This window comes from Nilaparvata lugens, chromosome X, assembly GCF_014356525.2.
Source record: "Nilaparvata lugens isolate BPH chromosome X, ASM1435652v1, whole genome shotgun sequence".
Taxonomy (NCBI): Eukaryota; Metazoa; Arthropoda; class Insecta; order Hemiptera; family Delphacidae; genus Nilaparvata; species Nilaparvata lugens.
Window position 1 is genome coordinate 52,078,215 of NC_052518.1, and position 12,956 is coordinate 52,091,170.

At 32.0% G+C, this 12,956-nt stretch overlaps 1 protein-coding gene across 3 annotated transcripts in view; it reads left to right on the forward strand.

The window, feature by feature from the left end:
- LOC111056735 (protein son of sevenless) overlaps positions 1 to 12,956 on the forward strand; it is a 482,488-nt gene that overhangs the window by 112,340 nt on the left and 357,192 nt on the right. The window lies entirely within an intron of this gene.

The window sequence follows — 12,956 nt, forward strand, 5'->3', positions numbered from 1 at the left end:
TGATAAAATCTTTTATAAGATGTATCTAATCTCTATCTAAAAAAAATTATTTAATAAATTGGAATTAATGGGGTTTATTAAAATTTATTTTCATTGGTGTCAACGTTCTAAAAATAAAGGTGGAACAATAACAATATTGTCAGTTCCACATAATTTATTTGAGCCAAACTTAAAGTTTCAATGCACTAGGGCATCATCTTCAGTGGGGCATCCATCATCTTTCTCAAAGAAAGATCTAAGATGGTCTCTATCTAAAAGACCACTCACTGAAGATAATGCCTTGAAACTTACGTTTGGCTCAAATAAATTATGTGAAACTGACAATATCGTTTTTATTCCACCTTAATATGGAGAAATTCCACAATATCTCTGTTCATAGTGTATAAGAGATGCTTTGATGTTTACATGAGTATAATTAATTGTGGATTTAAGTGAAATTTTTAATACTTTTGGCGATTGTGAAGGAAGATTTTTATTTTGAAATTAATTAATCTGATAAATTCAAAATGGTAGTAGATATATTTTTTTGGACTCAAAATAGTGTGTGAATTAAGTTATAATTTTTACATAACCTCTAGACTGTGTATTCCAAATCGAGGTTTTGAGTAGTTTTGGGCTCATGGCATAGCACACTAAATTATTGATTTGTACTTGTGTATTTTACCTAGTCAGAAATATTATATTGACTTCAATCTAATTTGCTAAAAGGAAAAATTTATAATGTAATTTTTTCTATTGTCTATCTATTTTGAATAGATTATTGGACTAGTTGACTACTAAATGAAGTCTTTGTTGCAAAGTGTTTTTCTAAAGTTTGTAAATCTTATAAGTGTGTTGACATTACTGAAATTTTCTTTCCAAATTCAGACTGGCAAAATTGTCCAAATATATTTTGAATAAGCTAACATCAGACGAGAATATGAGCTACCTAATTTCTTATACCAATAATTGATATGCCTGTCCGTAACTACTAGTAACATACTTGAACTCACATGAAATGTTTCATCTATAAGATAGTTTTCAAATATCCGTAGCAGTTTGCTACCAATACCTATATTTTCGAAATTTATAATTCACTAAGATAAGTTGTCTTGCAAAAATTTTGGTAGAAGGCAAATTTATTGATGTTGAATTAAATGTTTTGTTTTTTACTTTTATATTTTATTAATCTTTTTTAATTCCAATATTCGATATTTTATACATCTAGGCCTGAATCTACCATCATTATTATCTATAGGGCTTCGAATCTGCAATAAAAAATGTGCAATTCTTGAGAGGTAAAAATCGTATAAAATTGTGCATTTCGAAAAAAATGACCAAGGTTATTGGATAAACTTTTATCATACGACTTGTTTTTTGGCTGATTCATGTGCCTTTCTCAATATTGTCTTTTTTGTTTGATGACAATAGAATCCTTTTGATTGATTTCCTTCCAGTGGTAATAAGACAAAAATGTGCACATTAATACCCTCTATTCCCTAATTTCACTTCTGTTTTGATTTTTACTGTTAGGTTTGCATTTGATTTTCCAACAGTTAGTAGCTGGATTCTACATATTATTTTTGTCTTTTTCAAACCCTTGCCATTCGCTTATCATGTTTAAAATCTAGTTGTTTGATATATCATCTGAGATGTCTATGATTATTTTCTGCATCTATGTGATACAGTTTTGGCTATCTTTCCATTAAGATTAATCCACTTTTTTGTAATTCACTTTTTTGTTCCATGTATTGAGCTAAGATAGGTTCTCAATCAGAAAAAGCTGTTTCCTGTTTAGCACTATGTATCTATTTTAAACACTATGTTAGTATTTATCAATCTATAATTCATTTCTATTGTTGGGCTTGGCATACTACTGCATATTTTATATCATTAAAAAAATGTTCTCTACAAGGCCAATTCAATGCTTTAGAGAGAGAGATGGAGGATGCCGGTATCCTGTTTCATAAAAACTAATAACGCGTGCATTGGTGTTGAATTCTAGCTATTGAATGAAAAAATTCTTCCTTTTTACTTTCCTTGCCCCAATACCATAGGTATTAGGATAAAGTATTGCTTTCCGAAAAAATTAAGGTAACCTAATTTCATGTTTTCTATACGTTTCAAGGTCCCCTGAGTCCAAAAACATTATTTTTGTGTGTTGGTCTGTGTTTGTGTGTGTGGGTGTGTGTGTGTCTGTGAACACGATAACTCCACTCCTAATTAACCGATTGACTTGAAATTTTAAACTTGGCGGATAATTACTAAAAATCCATGTTTTTCTCGGTTATCTCGAAAATGGCTCCAACGATTTTCTTCAAATTTATACCATGGGTAGCTATCTATAAGCCCTATCAACGGACATGAGTCTCATTTCTGGGAAAACTGCAGGAGCTCCAATTTTTTGTGTGGGACTCAAATTCAATAAAATTCAATTTAAAATGGCGGATAATGGCTAAAAACCATGTTTTCCACGGTTTTCTCGAATACGGCTCTAACGATTTTCTTCAAATTTATACCCTAGCTATTTATGAGCCCTATCAACTGACATGAGTCTCATTTCTGGGAAAATTGCAGGAGCTCGGTAATATTCCTGAGAGGAATGAATTTTGTTAGATTTCTATCACGATTTTCTCAAAAATGACTTGACCGATTTTTTTCAAATTCATACCCTGTATAGTTATATATCAGCTCTATCAACTGGCATGAATCTCCTCCCTGAGAAACTTATAGGGGGTCCACCCCATCCTTGAGAAATTTACTTTGTAACCTCCTTCTCGTGCGCTAGGTTGGTAGGTAGAGCAGTTTATTCAAAAGAACACATGTCGATTTTTTATTTGTAGAACAGCTGTTTTGACAACTTTTAAAAAATCCTCAAATTTCATAATTCAAACAAAGGAAAATGTTCTCTGAACACAATAACAATAGTATAATCGTAGTTTTAATTATTTAGCCGCCAATCGGCATTATGTTATTCCCCTAAATTATCCTCGTCTAAGAATGAGGCTTATAGATCAATGAGCAAGGAAAGTTGTGTGAGTGTACCACACCAGATTTTTACTCTCCTTGCCCTATTACCATAGGTAAGGAAAGTATTGCATTCCAAAAAAATTAGGGTACCGTAATTTCAAGTTCTCTATACGTTTCAAGGTCCCCTGAGTCCAAAAACATGATTTTTGGGTGTTTGTCTGTATGTGTGTGTGTGTGTGTGTGTGTATGTCTGTGAACACGATAACTCCATTCCCAATTAACCGATTTACTCGAAATTTTAAACTTAAGGTCCATATACCATGAGGATCTGACAATAAGAAACTCAATAAAATTCAATCCAAGATGGTGGAAAAAATGGCAGATAATTACAAAAAAACCATGTTTTCCACGTTTTTCTCGATTTTCTTCAAATTTATACCATGGATAGCTATTCATAAGCCCTATCAACTAATATGAGTCTCATTTCTGGGGAAATTGCAGGAGCACCGTAATATTGTTGAGAAAAATGGCGGATGATGACTAAAAAAAAAAACATTTTTTTAACGGTTTTCTCGATAACAGATCTAATGATTTTCTTCAGATTTATACCATGAATTCATAAGCCCTATCAACTGACATGAGTCTCATTTCTGAGATGGCAACTCTCAAAGTGTAGGAACTGTTGAGTGTGGGCGGATTTGGTGAAAGTATTGGTGGATAAGGTATTGGAGTTGGAAAGGATTACATTGACATCTAGGAAGTTGATGGAGGATCCAGAAATATTCCTGGTATTATATACATATATATATATATATATATATATATATATATATATATATACAGGAAACACTTTAAAGTTTTATAATACAAACAGGAATAGGATACACATGACATGGATAGATTAAAAACACTTAAAAACTTACATTTTAACGAAAATTTTCGGTGGCTGGGCCCCCTTTGTCAATCAAACAGGAAGTGAAGTGGTGCAGATTTGAACATTCCAACGGTCGTGACCACAGAGATGCGGTAGAGATGTTGTGTAGACCATAGAGCACAGACGAACGGAGGCGCACTAATTGAAGGAGCATTATGGGATTAGTTGGTGGGCTATTATGGGTTACAAGCAGGAGATTTCAAATTTTCGTTAAAATGTAAGATTTTAAGTGTTTTTTAATCTATCCATGTCATGTGCATCCTGTTTATATTTATATTATAAAACTTTAAAGTGTTTTATAACATGACATGGATATATTAAAAACACATAAAAACTTATATATATATATATAATATATATATATATATATATTACATTTGAATTTATATTACAACTTTAAAGTGTCTTCTGGTATGTGATATATATTATATATATATATATATATATATATATATATATATATATATATAAATTAAAACAGGAGACACGATATAAATAGATTGAAAAGACTTAAAAACTTACATTAGAAATGGGGGAAATTTTCGGAGACTGTGTCTCCTTCCTCAACCGAGAAGACTCGGTTGTGTGAGAGAGAAGACTATATATTTATATAGTAATATAAATTCAAACAGGAGACACAAAACAAAAATATATTGAAAACACTCAGAAACTTACATTGAAAACGGAAATTTTCGGAAACTGAGTTTCCTTCCTCAACCGAGCAGTGAGTGGGTAGCCTACAGTTTGAAATCAAATGGTCGTGACCACAGAGTATGCATGGGGAGTCAATTGTAGCAGCAGAGATCACAGATTACACGGTGCAGACGGATGTAGAGAAAAAGGGTACAGATTCAGGGGACATTATGGGGTATTTAGGGGGCGGTTACAAACGAGATATTTAAGATTTGAGTGGGTTATGAATAACGAAAGGTGTAGCTTATGAATTGATAGAATAGAGGAGATTTAAAATTGGAAATCAAAAAACAATCAGACTAAAATTGGAGAAAGGAATTGTAGAATTGAACTTAAATGAAATTTATTTTTCATTTTTATTGAACATTCCTAAGCTACACCTTTCCTTATTCATAACCCACTCAAATCTTAATATCCCGTTTGTAACCGCCCCCTAAATACCCCATAATGTCCCCTGAATCTGTACCCTTTTTCTCTCCATCCTTCTGCACCATGTAATCTGTGGTCTCTGCTGCTACAATTGACTCTCCATGCGTACTCTGTGGTCACGACCGTTTGATTTCAAACTGTACCATGCACTGCTTGCTCGGTTGAGGAAGGGAACTCAGTTCTCAAAACTTTCCGTTTCTAATGTAAGTTTTTAAGTGTTTTCAATCCACTTATGTCTTGTGTCTCCTGTCTTAATTTATATTACAAACTTTAAGTGTCTTATATATATTATATATAGTCTTATATATATATATATTATATATATAAATTATATATATACCTATGAGTATATATTTACCTGATGAGTGTCGCATAAGGGACACACTATTTTTCCTCACCCACCATTATAGCATAATAATTATAATATATCGAAATCTCTCACTCCCGCTCAACCACATCACTCTCTCACACATACCCTTTCCTTCGGTCTCTCTCTCTCTCTCTCTCTCTCTCTCTCTCTCTCTCTCTCTCTCCATCTCTCTCTCTCTCTCTATCTCTCTCTCTCTCTCTCTCCCTCTCTCTCTCTCTATCTATCTATCTATCTCTCTCACACACACATGATAATGAACTGGAACGCAGATTTCGGTCTTTGACACTAATATCATGCTTTAGTTAGATCAATAATATTTCAATATTCAACTGGAAATTACTGAGATATTGCAATTATTCGAATGCTAATGAATTTATTATTAATAAACAAAAATCCAAATTAAATGCTGTAATTCACCCCGAAGACATCTGCTACTGCAAATATCTACAACAGGGATTTAATTTAATTTATAATTTATTATTAATATTTAATTTGGATTTTCAATCAATAATAATGATAATTAATTCATTAGCATTTGAATAATTGCAATATCTCAGTAATTTCGATCTGTAGACTGGCTGGCCGCTATGGCTTTGTACAAAATGAGCGCTGCTATCCAGAGATTGTCAGTTTGGTGTAAGGGTAAGCATTCCTGACCGGCAATTAGGAGGTACTGGGTTCGATTCCTGGGCTGACAAATAATTTTTGAATTTCCATCAATCTGTTTACCCTGTTGTCAATATTTGCAGTAGCTAAAGTCTTCGGTGTGAATTACAGCATTTAATTTGGATTTCAGTTTAATAATAATAATTAATTCATTAGCATTTGAACTAGTAGTTCTGTGAACAGTAGACCTCGTGCAGTTATAAACCACAGCCTCCTCTTATACTGTCCATCAGAGTAAATCCTTTCTGTATATTGTGTCGGCGAGATATCGGTGTGATATCAAATGTCTAATGGCTGTTGGGGTTGGTGTATCAAAAATGCTAACATCAAAAGCTAATCTCCTTCAAGAAATACTGGTAACAGGACAGCCTGAGTTCAAAGCAGAGAAAGTTCGAGAGAATACTATGTTTTTTTAGTTATTAATTGCATGCGTTATTGCACTCAATCAATAGTTCATTTAATAGTGTATGAAAATTGCATTCAATGAGGCATGCAATTAAAAGTCTACACAGCTGCTGATTTTTTATCAAGTTACATTGAGATATTGAATTGCATGCATCATGGCATGCAATTTATAATCCACACAACAGCTGATTTATGATGAATTTTTTTATAGTCTGAATTTTACTCTATGAAGGAGGCTCCTTTTTTCTTTTATATTATCCTTGAAATGCAAAATTTCCAAAAACCTTTTATATACGTCGACGCACAATTTAAAATAGAATAGAATAGAAAAAACGTTTATTGAATAAATAAGCTACCTTGAGAGAACCTCAGAGAGGCTGCTTGACAAGGTACTATTATACAAAACATGTAAATTCAAATATAAATATACATATATCAGTGAACTTTACATTTCACATAACATTTAAATTCACTTATCAGTTTATTACACTGTTAAATTTACTTACAAAATTTACTCGACTGTTGAAATTATCATGATATTAATTAATTGTTGGCTCAGCTCTCAAAAATCTGAAGTGTTATAATATATAGTCAACCTGAACTTACATTCCGAAAATAGAACAGAATGAATTTCAACAATACAATACATTAATAATGAGTTACGTTATGTTACATCTAAAGTGTAATTATTCAACCAGATCTTTAAATTTCTTTTCAACAGGCGCATATTAACAAACTCAGCACAATTATCGGGTAAATCATTGAAAGTGTTTGGTACAATGTAGATTAAGGTGTTTTTGGCTAAATTATTCGAAGTAAATGGTACAACATACCTCTCATTCCTCAAATCATATCGATTAACTTCCATAACTAAATATTTTTCGCAGAAGTAATTTTCTAAAATCAAAGTAAACAAAAATATACCTTTTATATTCAAAACCTTGCATCTATTCAAAAGGTTCTCTTATGAAATATCTCCTTGAGAATTGCTGACTAAGCGTAAAATCTTCCTCTGTACCGAAGATATTCTCCTAAGATAAACATTGCTAGCAAATCCCCAACCTTGCAATCCATATCTCATAACAGACTCTCCCAAGGCTATATACATCATCCTCTTCACTTTATTGGATATTAAATCTTTAATATAATACATTTTGGCCAATACCTGTTTGAGTCTATTACAAACATTTTTTATATGGATATCCCAACGAAAATGACTGTCAACTGTTACTCCTAAATACTTATAATTTATACAATTCGATATAAACTGACAATCTCTTGTACATATGAAAATATCTTGCTCCTGCAGTTGGAAACATTCACAGCAATTGTGCTTAATTTTGGGTTAACTAATTCTTTTCATGTAGGATGAGGTTATATGTAGCACCTTGGTTTTGAAACATTTATATTTAGACAATTATTATGAGACCATTTAGCTAGAGTATTGGTATCATGTTGTAACCGGGTATCGGCCACATCTAACGATTTATGAGAGGAAATCAACAAAATATCATCTGCAAACATAAAAATCTTACAGTGAATCAAATATCTAGGTAAGTCATTTGTGTAAAGTAAAAACAGCAAAGGTCCCAGGACTGATCCTTGAGGCACTCCCACATTTGAAGTCCTCTCTTGCCTTGAATAGCTCCCAATTTTAACAACAAATTTTCTATTCTCCAGATAACTTTCAAATAACCTGAGTACAGGTCCTCTTATACCAACACTAGATAGCTTTTGTAATAAAATTTTATGATCTTTAGTTTCGAATGCTTTTGAAAAATCTATAAAAAGACAAAGGTTATGAACATTATCCTTCAAGTTACCATATATATAATTAGAAAAATTTGACAACAATTTATTTGTACCTAACCCTTTCATAAAACCATATTGAAAATCATTGATGATATTATGCTTTGCAGGAATAAAATTAATCCTCCCGGAAATATATTTTTCGAAATTTTTTTCAAAAATTGCTAATATGGCAATTGGCCTAAAATTCTTAAAATTAGAGAATTCACCATTTTTATGGATAGGTCGAACAACAGAAACTTTCATAAGGTCAGGTATACTTTGGAATTTGATAATTTTATTTATAAGCGATTGTAAAAATGAAACCATGTCTTCCTTCAAGAACAATATATCTTTTAACCTTATATTATCAAAACCAGGTGATTTATTTCTATCAATTTTTGCCAGTTCTCTACTCACAAATTGCGCTGATACTAAAGGTAAATAGAAACTACAATTGATAGAGGAATCTTCTACATCACCTAACGAAAACTTAAATCCGCAAGAATGAGTAATATCTTGAACATTAAAATAGAAACTCTGAGCGAACTCATTTGCCATATCTTGTGTTTTTGTATGAGACATATGCTTCATAATTATATTTTCTATCGACTTACTCCTAACGGTTCCCAACAGGCCATTAACAAACCCCCATATTTTTCTCATATTACTCCTATGACCTTTGAATCTACGCTTGAAATAGAATTGTTTTTCTCTCTTTATTTTCAAATTCAACCAATTCCTATATCTATTATATTCAATCCTATCAATATTTGATTTTGTTCGTTTCCATTTCTTGAAGAGCATATCACGCTTATTTATTTATACAATTTAACAAATCCCTATTCATCCAGACTTTCTTGAATTTAGAGACATGTCTTGAAAAATCATTAAAATTGAAGTGTAAAATACTCGAGCTGTTCATGTAAATTCAGTTGAAAATTTTGGTTATTTCATTATAAATAGTTGTTGGATTATCTATAGACTAAAAAACCTGAAAATCAATATTACTCAGATTTATTTTAACTTGATTTTCATTAATTGATTGAGTATCATTTGAAGCAATATATTCAGAGGAAACATAACTTCCCAAAAGCTGCATGGCTATCATAAAGTGATCAGATATACGAGTTTGAACTACACCGGACAATATATTTTCATGGACACCATAAACATAGAAATGGTCTAAACAAGCCCTGACAAAATGATCCCTATAGAAAGCCTCTCTAGTTATATTGTAAATGCATTTGAAAAAACCATGCTCACATAATAAGTTCTCATATGATTCCACCTTACTATCGTAAGATAAATTTTCTATATCAATTTATGTCACCCCCAAATATAACAGGATTCCCATTCTTTGCACATTTAATTGCACTTTCAATTCCTCTAGAAACTGGAGAATACTGTTATTAGGAGGTCTATACACAAATATGAGATTGAAACTTTTACCGCAGTTCATTTTCAAAACTCCTTCAATACACTCATAAGAAAGAGTAGAATAATTCATGTTAGTAAAGGCTAAATTTTTATTAACATAGATGATTATACCTCCTCTTTTCTGTTGAACCCTCAACTTAAAATACATATTGTATCCTTCTATATTGAATAGTGATACTTCATCATCATTATTTAAACCTACTTCGATCAAGACTAGAACATCAAAATTTACATTAGATATCTGTACAACCAATTCATCGAAATGGCTCTTGATACCAGCGATATTAAGACAATATAAAATTAGATCAGTAGGTTTTTCCTGATCATGTAAAAATTTAACTCGTGATCTTTCCCAGTCAATCAATGAATCAAAGTTCTTGTTTTCAATATGAAAATCTATTTCATCCGTCATTACGAGAAGTCCAAATAAGATAGAAAGAATATGCTAGAATACCTACAAGTAATTTTCTTATAATAAATTATTAATACCAGCTGATATTTCATAGTACTATATTATATTTAAAAAGGAACATACCTGTCAAATTCAATGAAAATCTATTACTGCGTTTCGCCATAAATGCGCAACATATAAACATTTAAACGTATAAACATGAAGAGAAACGCCAAACCGTCGACTTGAATCTTAGACCTCACTTCGCTCGGTCAATAATTACAACATTTCAATAATTGCCATCTGTACAATAATTGTAGGTTGGAAACGTAATTGAATATTTATTATAATAAAATATTAATCTCATTTTCCCGGTGGTCTAAACTCGTTTTTTGATAATAAGCCTACCGTTTAAGAGCCATCACTAATAAATACGTCACTTAGTATAAATACAGAAGGAAAAAATAATAAACCTTATTCCGGGCCACTTTCCCATTAATTCTAAATTTTCGTATATGTGTGTGATATAAACGAAATTTGAATTTGAAATCACATTTTTTGAAAAATGTACATTTTTAATTACGTGCTTATTCTAGGAAAATTGAAACCCCTTTCTTAGCTGGCATCTAGAAATGAGAAATATGTTGACCGATAAATACAAACAATTTGGATGTAGATTAGGCGATTAGGCCTTGTCTAAAGAATTCAGCTTATAGTCTGTTATACAATAAATGAGCAATTCAATTCATAAAATCTTGGTAGTCATCTTATGAATTGTGTAATCATTCATCAAATCAGTCTTATCAAGTCATAATTATCATCACCCATTACAATTGAATAAATTAAGTCATACATTGAAAAAAAACATAAATTATTTATAAGCTCACAGCACTGAATATTATATTTTCAACAATTTGAAAATTAATTTACGTAATAATAAGCATTTTCATTCAGAATCAGATTTACTGCGTTTTTTAATTTATAAAGAGGCAAGTTTCTTACAATTTAAGATAGTGGCAGATTATTGAACATGGAGTACACTAAATAGGAATAAATTTCAAGCTCTTACTCAATCTGACATTAGGAGTTAGAATACTCTAGTAGTCCACATAACAGTAGACCTCACTGAACATCCTTTGCAATGTGGTAACGAGAATATTCAGCCATCTACTAGAAATAAAGTCATTGTTATAATATCAGGGCTTTTTTAAAATGTTTGCCAATGGTCCCACTAAGAAATCTGATCAGGCTGGTTGGAGACTTCCAATCATACGATCATATTACATTACATTACATTACCAGGGCTACCAGACATCGTTTTGCAGTCGTCGTCAATATACTATATCATAATGGAAAAAGTAGAACTTTGATATGAAAGTAATGAACTTACTTTTTTACAAATAAAATCTATTGGTGTGCAAATCTAAATGTTGCACTACTTCAATCCTGTAAAAATGAATATATATAATACTTATACTGAATTGATGGAATCCCAAGTCCCATTGCGCTTATGATAATTTTAAATGTTACTTTATTAACTCAGTAAGTTCAGAAAGTTATTGTTCAGTTGAATCAGAGCTACGATTTAGAAGATGATTTCGGAATTATCAAGTGGCACTTTTTGTTTTTCACTGGGATTTTCATTTTGTAACATGTAGAAACGCTTGTAGAACAACAATCTGTTAAAATTTTTATGGGAAAGATTTCATGAGGAAAATGAAGTTTTTCATTGACATTATTCTTTGTGACTTGGGACGCCATGATAAATCTTGGCATCTAAAGCTGCGTTTACACCAAAGTTATTAACAAAATGTTAATAACTTAATCCCTATGGTATATAGATTCTTATAGATTGGCACTTATGTTACGGCACTTATGTGGCACAGATATGTTCATCATGTGTATGATCAGTTATTTTCAATCTGATAGAATCTATAAGGAATCTATAGAATCTATTGGTGTTGACGCAGCCTCACTCTGTGACTGCCTAAAGTTAATTTATCAATTTGAATTTACAATTTGAGACGGCAGCTCGGAAAAAGATGACAATGATTAGCTCATATAATTAGATAATAATCATTTTTCAGGTGGTATTGGTTGCTATGAAGATATCTGGGTGTTTATCAAATAAATTCATAATAATTAATTATTTGAAAATTGGTATTCTGGGGCATCTTATTCAACTATCAAGCTCTTTCAGTTTTAATTTGTTTTTTTTTCGGTAAGAATGGAGTGTGGAGAGTGAATAACTGTGATAATTGTGTTTTTATAATGGAGTGTATAGGGAGTAATGTGGGGAACGCGCCACCTTAGTCCTCCGACACACCCAGAACCTGACAGGAGTGGACAGCGACTATCTCATCCATCGACACCGTACGCCAGCGACAGGGAAAGACTGTTTTGAAAGAGTCTCGAATTGGCGTGTGCGTTAGGCGCCAAAACCGGACACTTTTACATTCGTACAGACACGACAAAGTCAGACACATCGAATCTCTGACACTTCCAAAAGGTATACTTCTTGGACGGACTGTACTACGCAGAGCTGTCTGGGTTTTCAAACAATGGTTATTGTTCTGATGGATCCCCACATGTAGGCTATTCTTAACAAGACCATTGACAATTTATTTCTGAAACCTATCACTCTTTTCTATCCCTCTTCGTAGTAATATCAGGCGATGACTTATCTTGTAACTGTATAATTCGTTATATAAATCATTCCTATTTTGTGCAGTTGTCTCTCTTTTCTGCAGTTATTTCTCTGCAGAAACTTCTCGATAACCTCTATAATTCGTAGTTTTGCCATCAAAAACACTGTAACTAGTATTCCTATAACGATGAATACACTAGTATGCCATAGTAACTGATAACTCCGCTGAATTCAGCTGATTAAT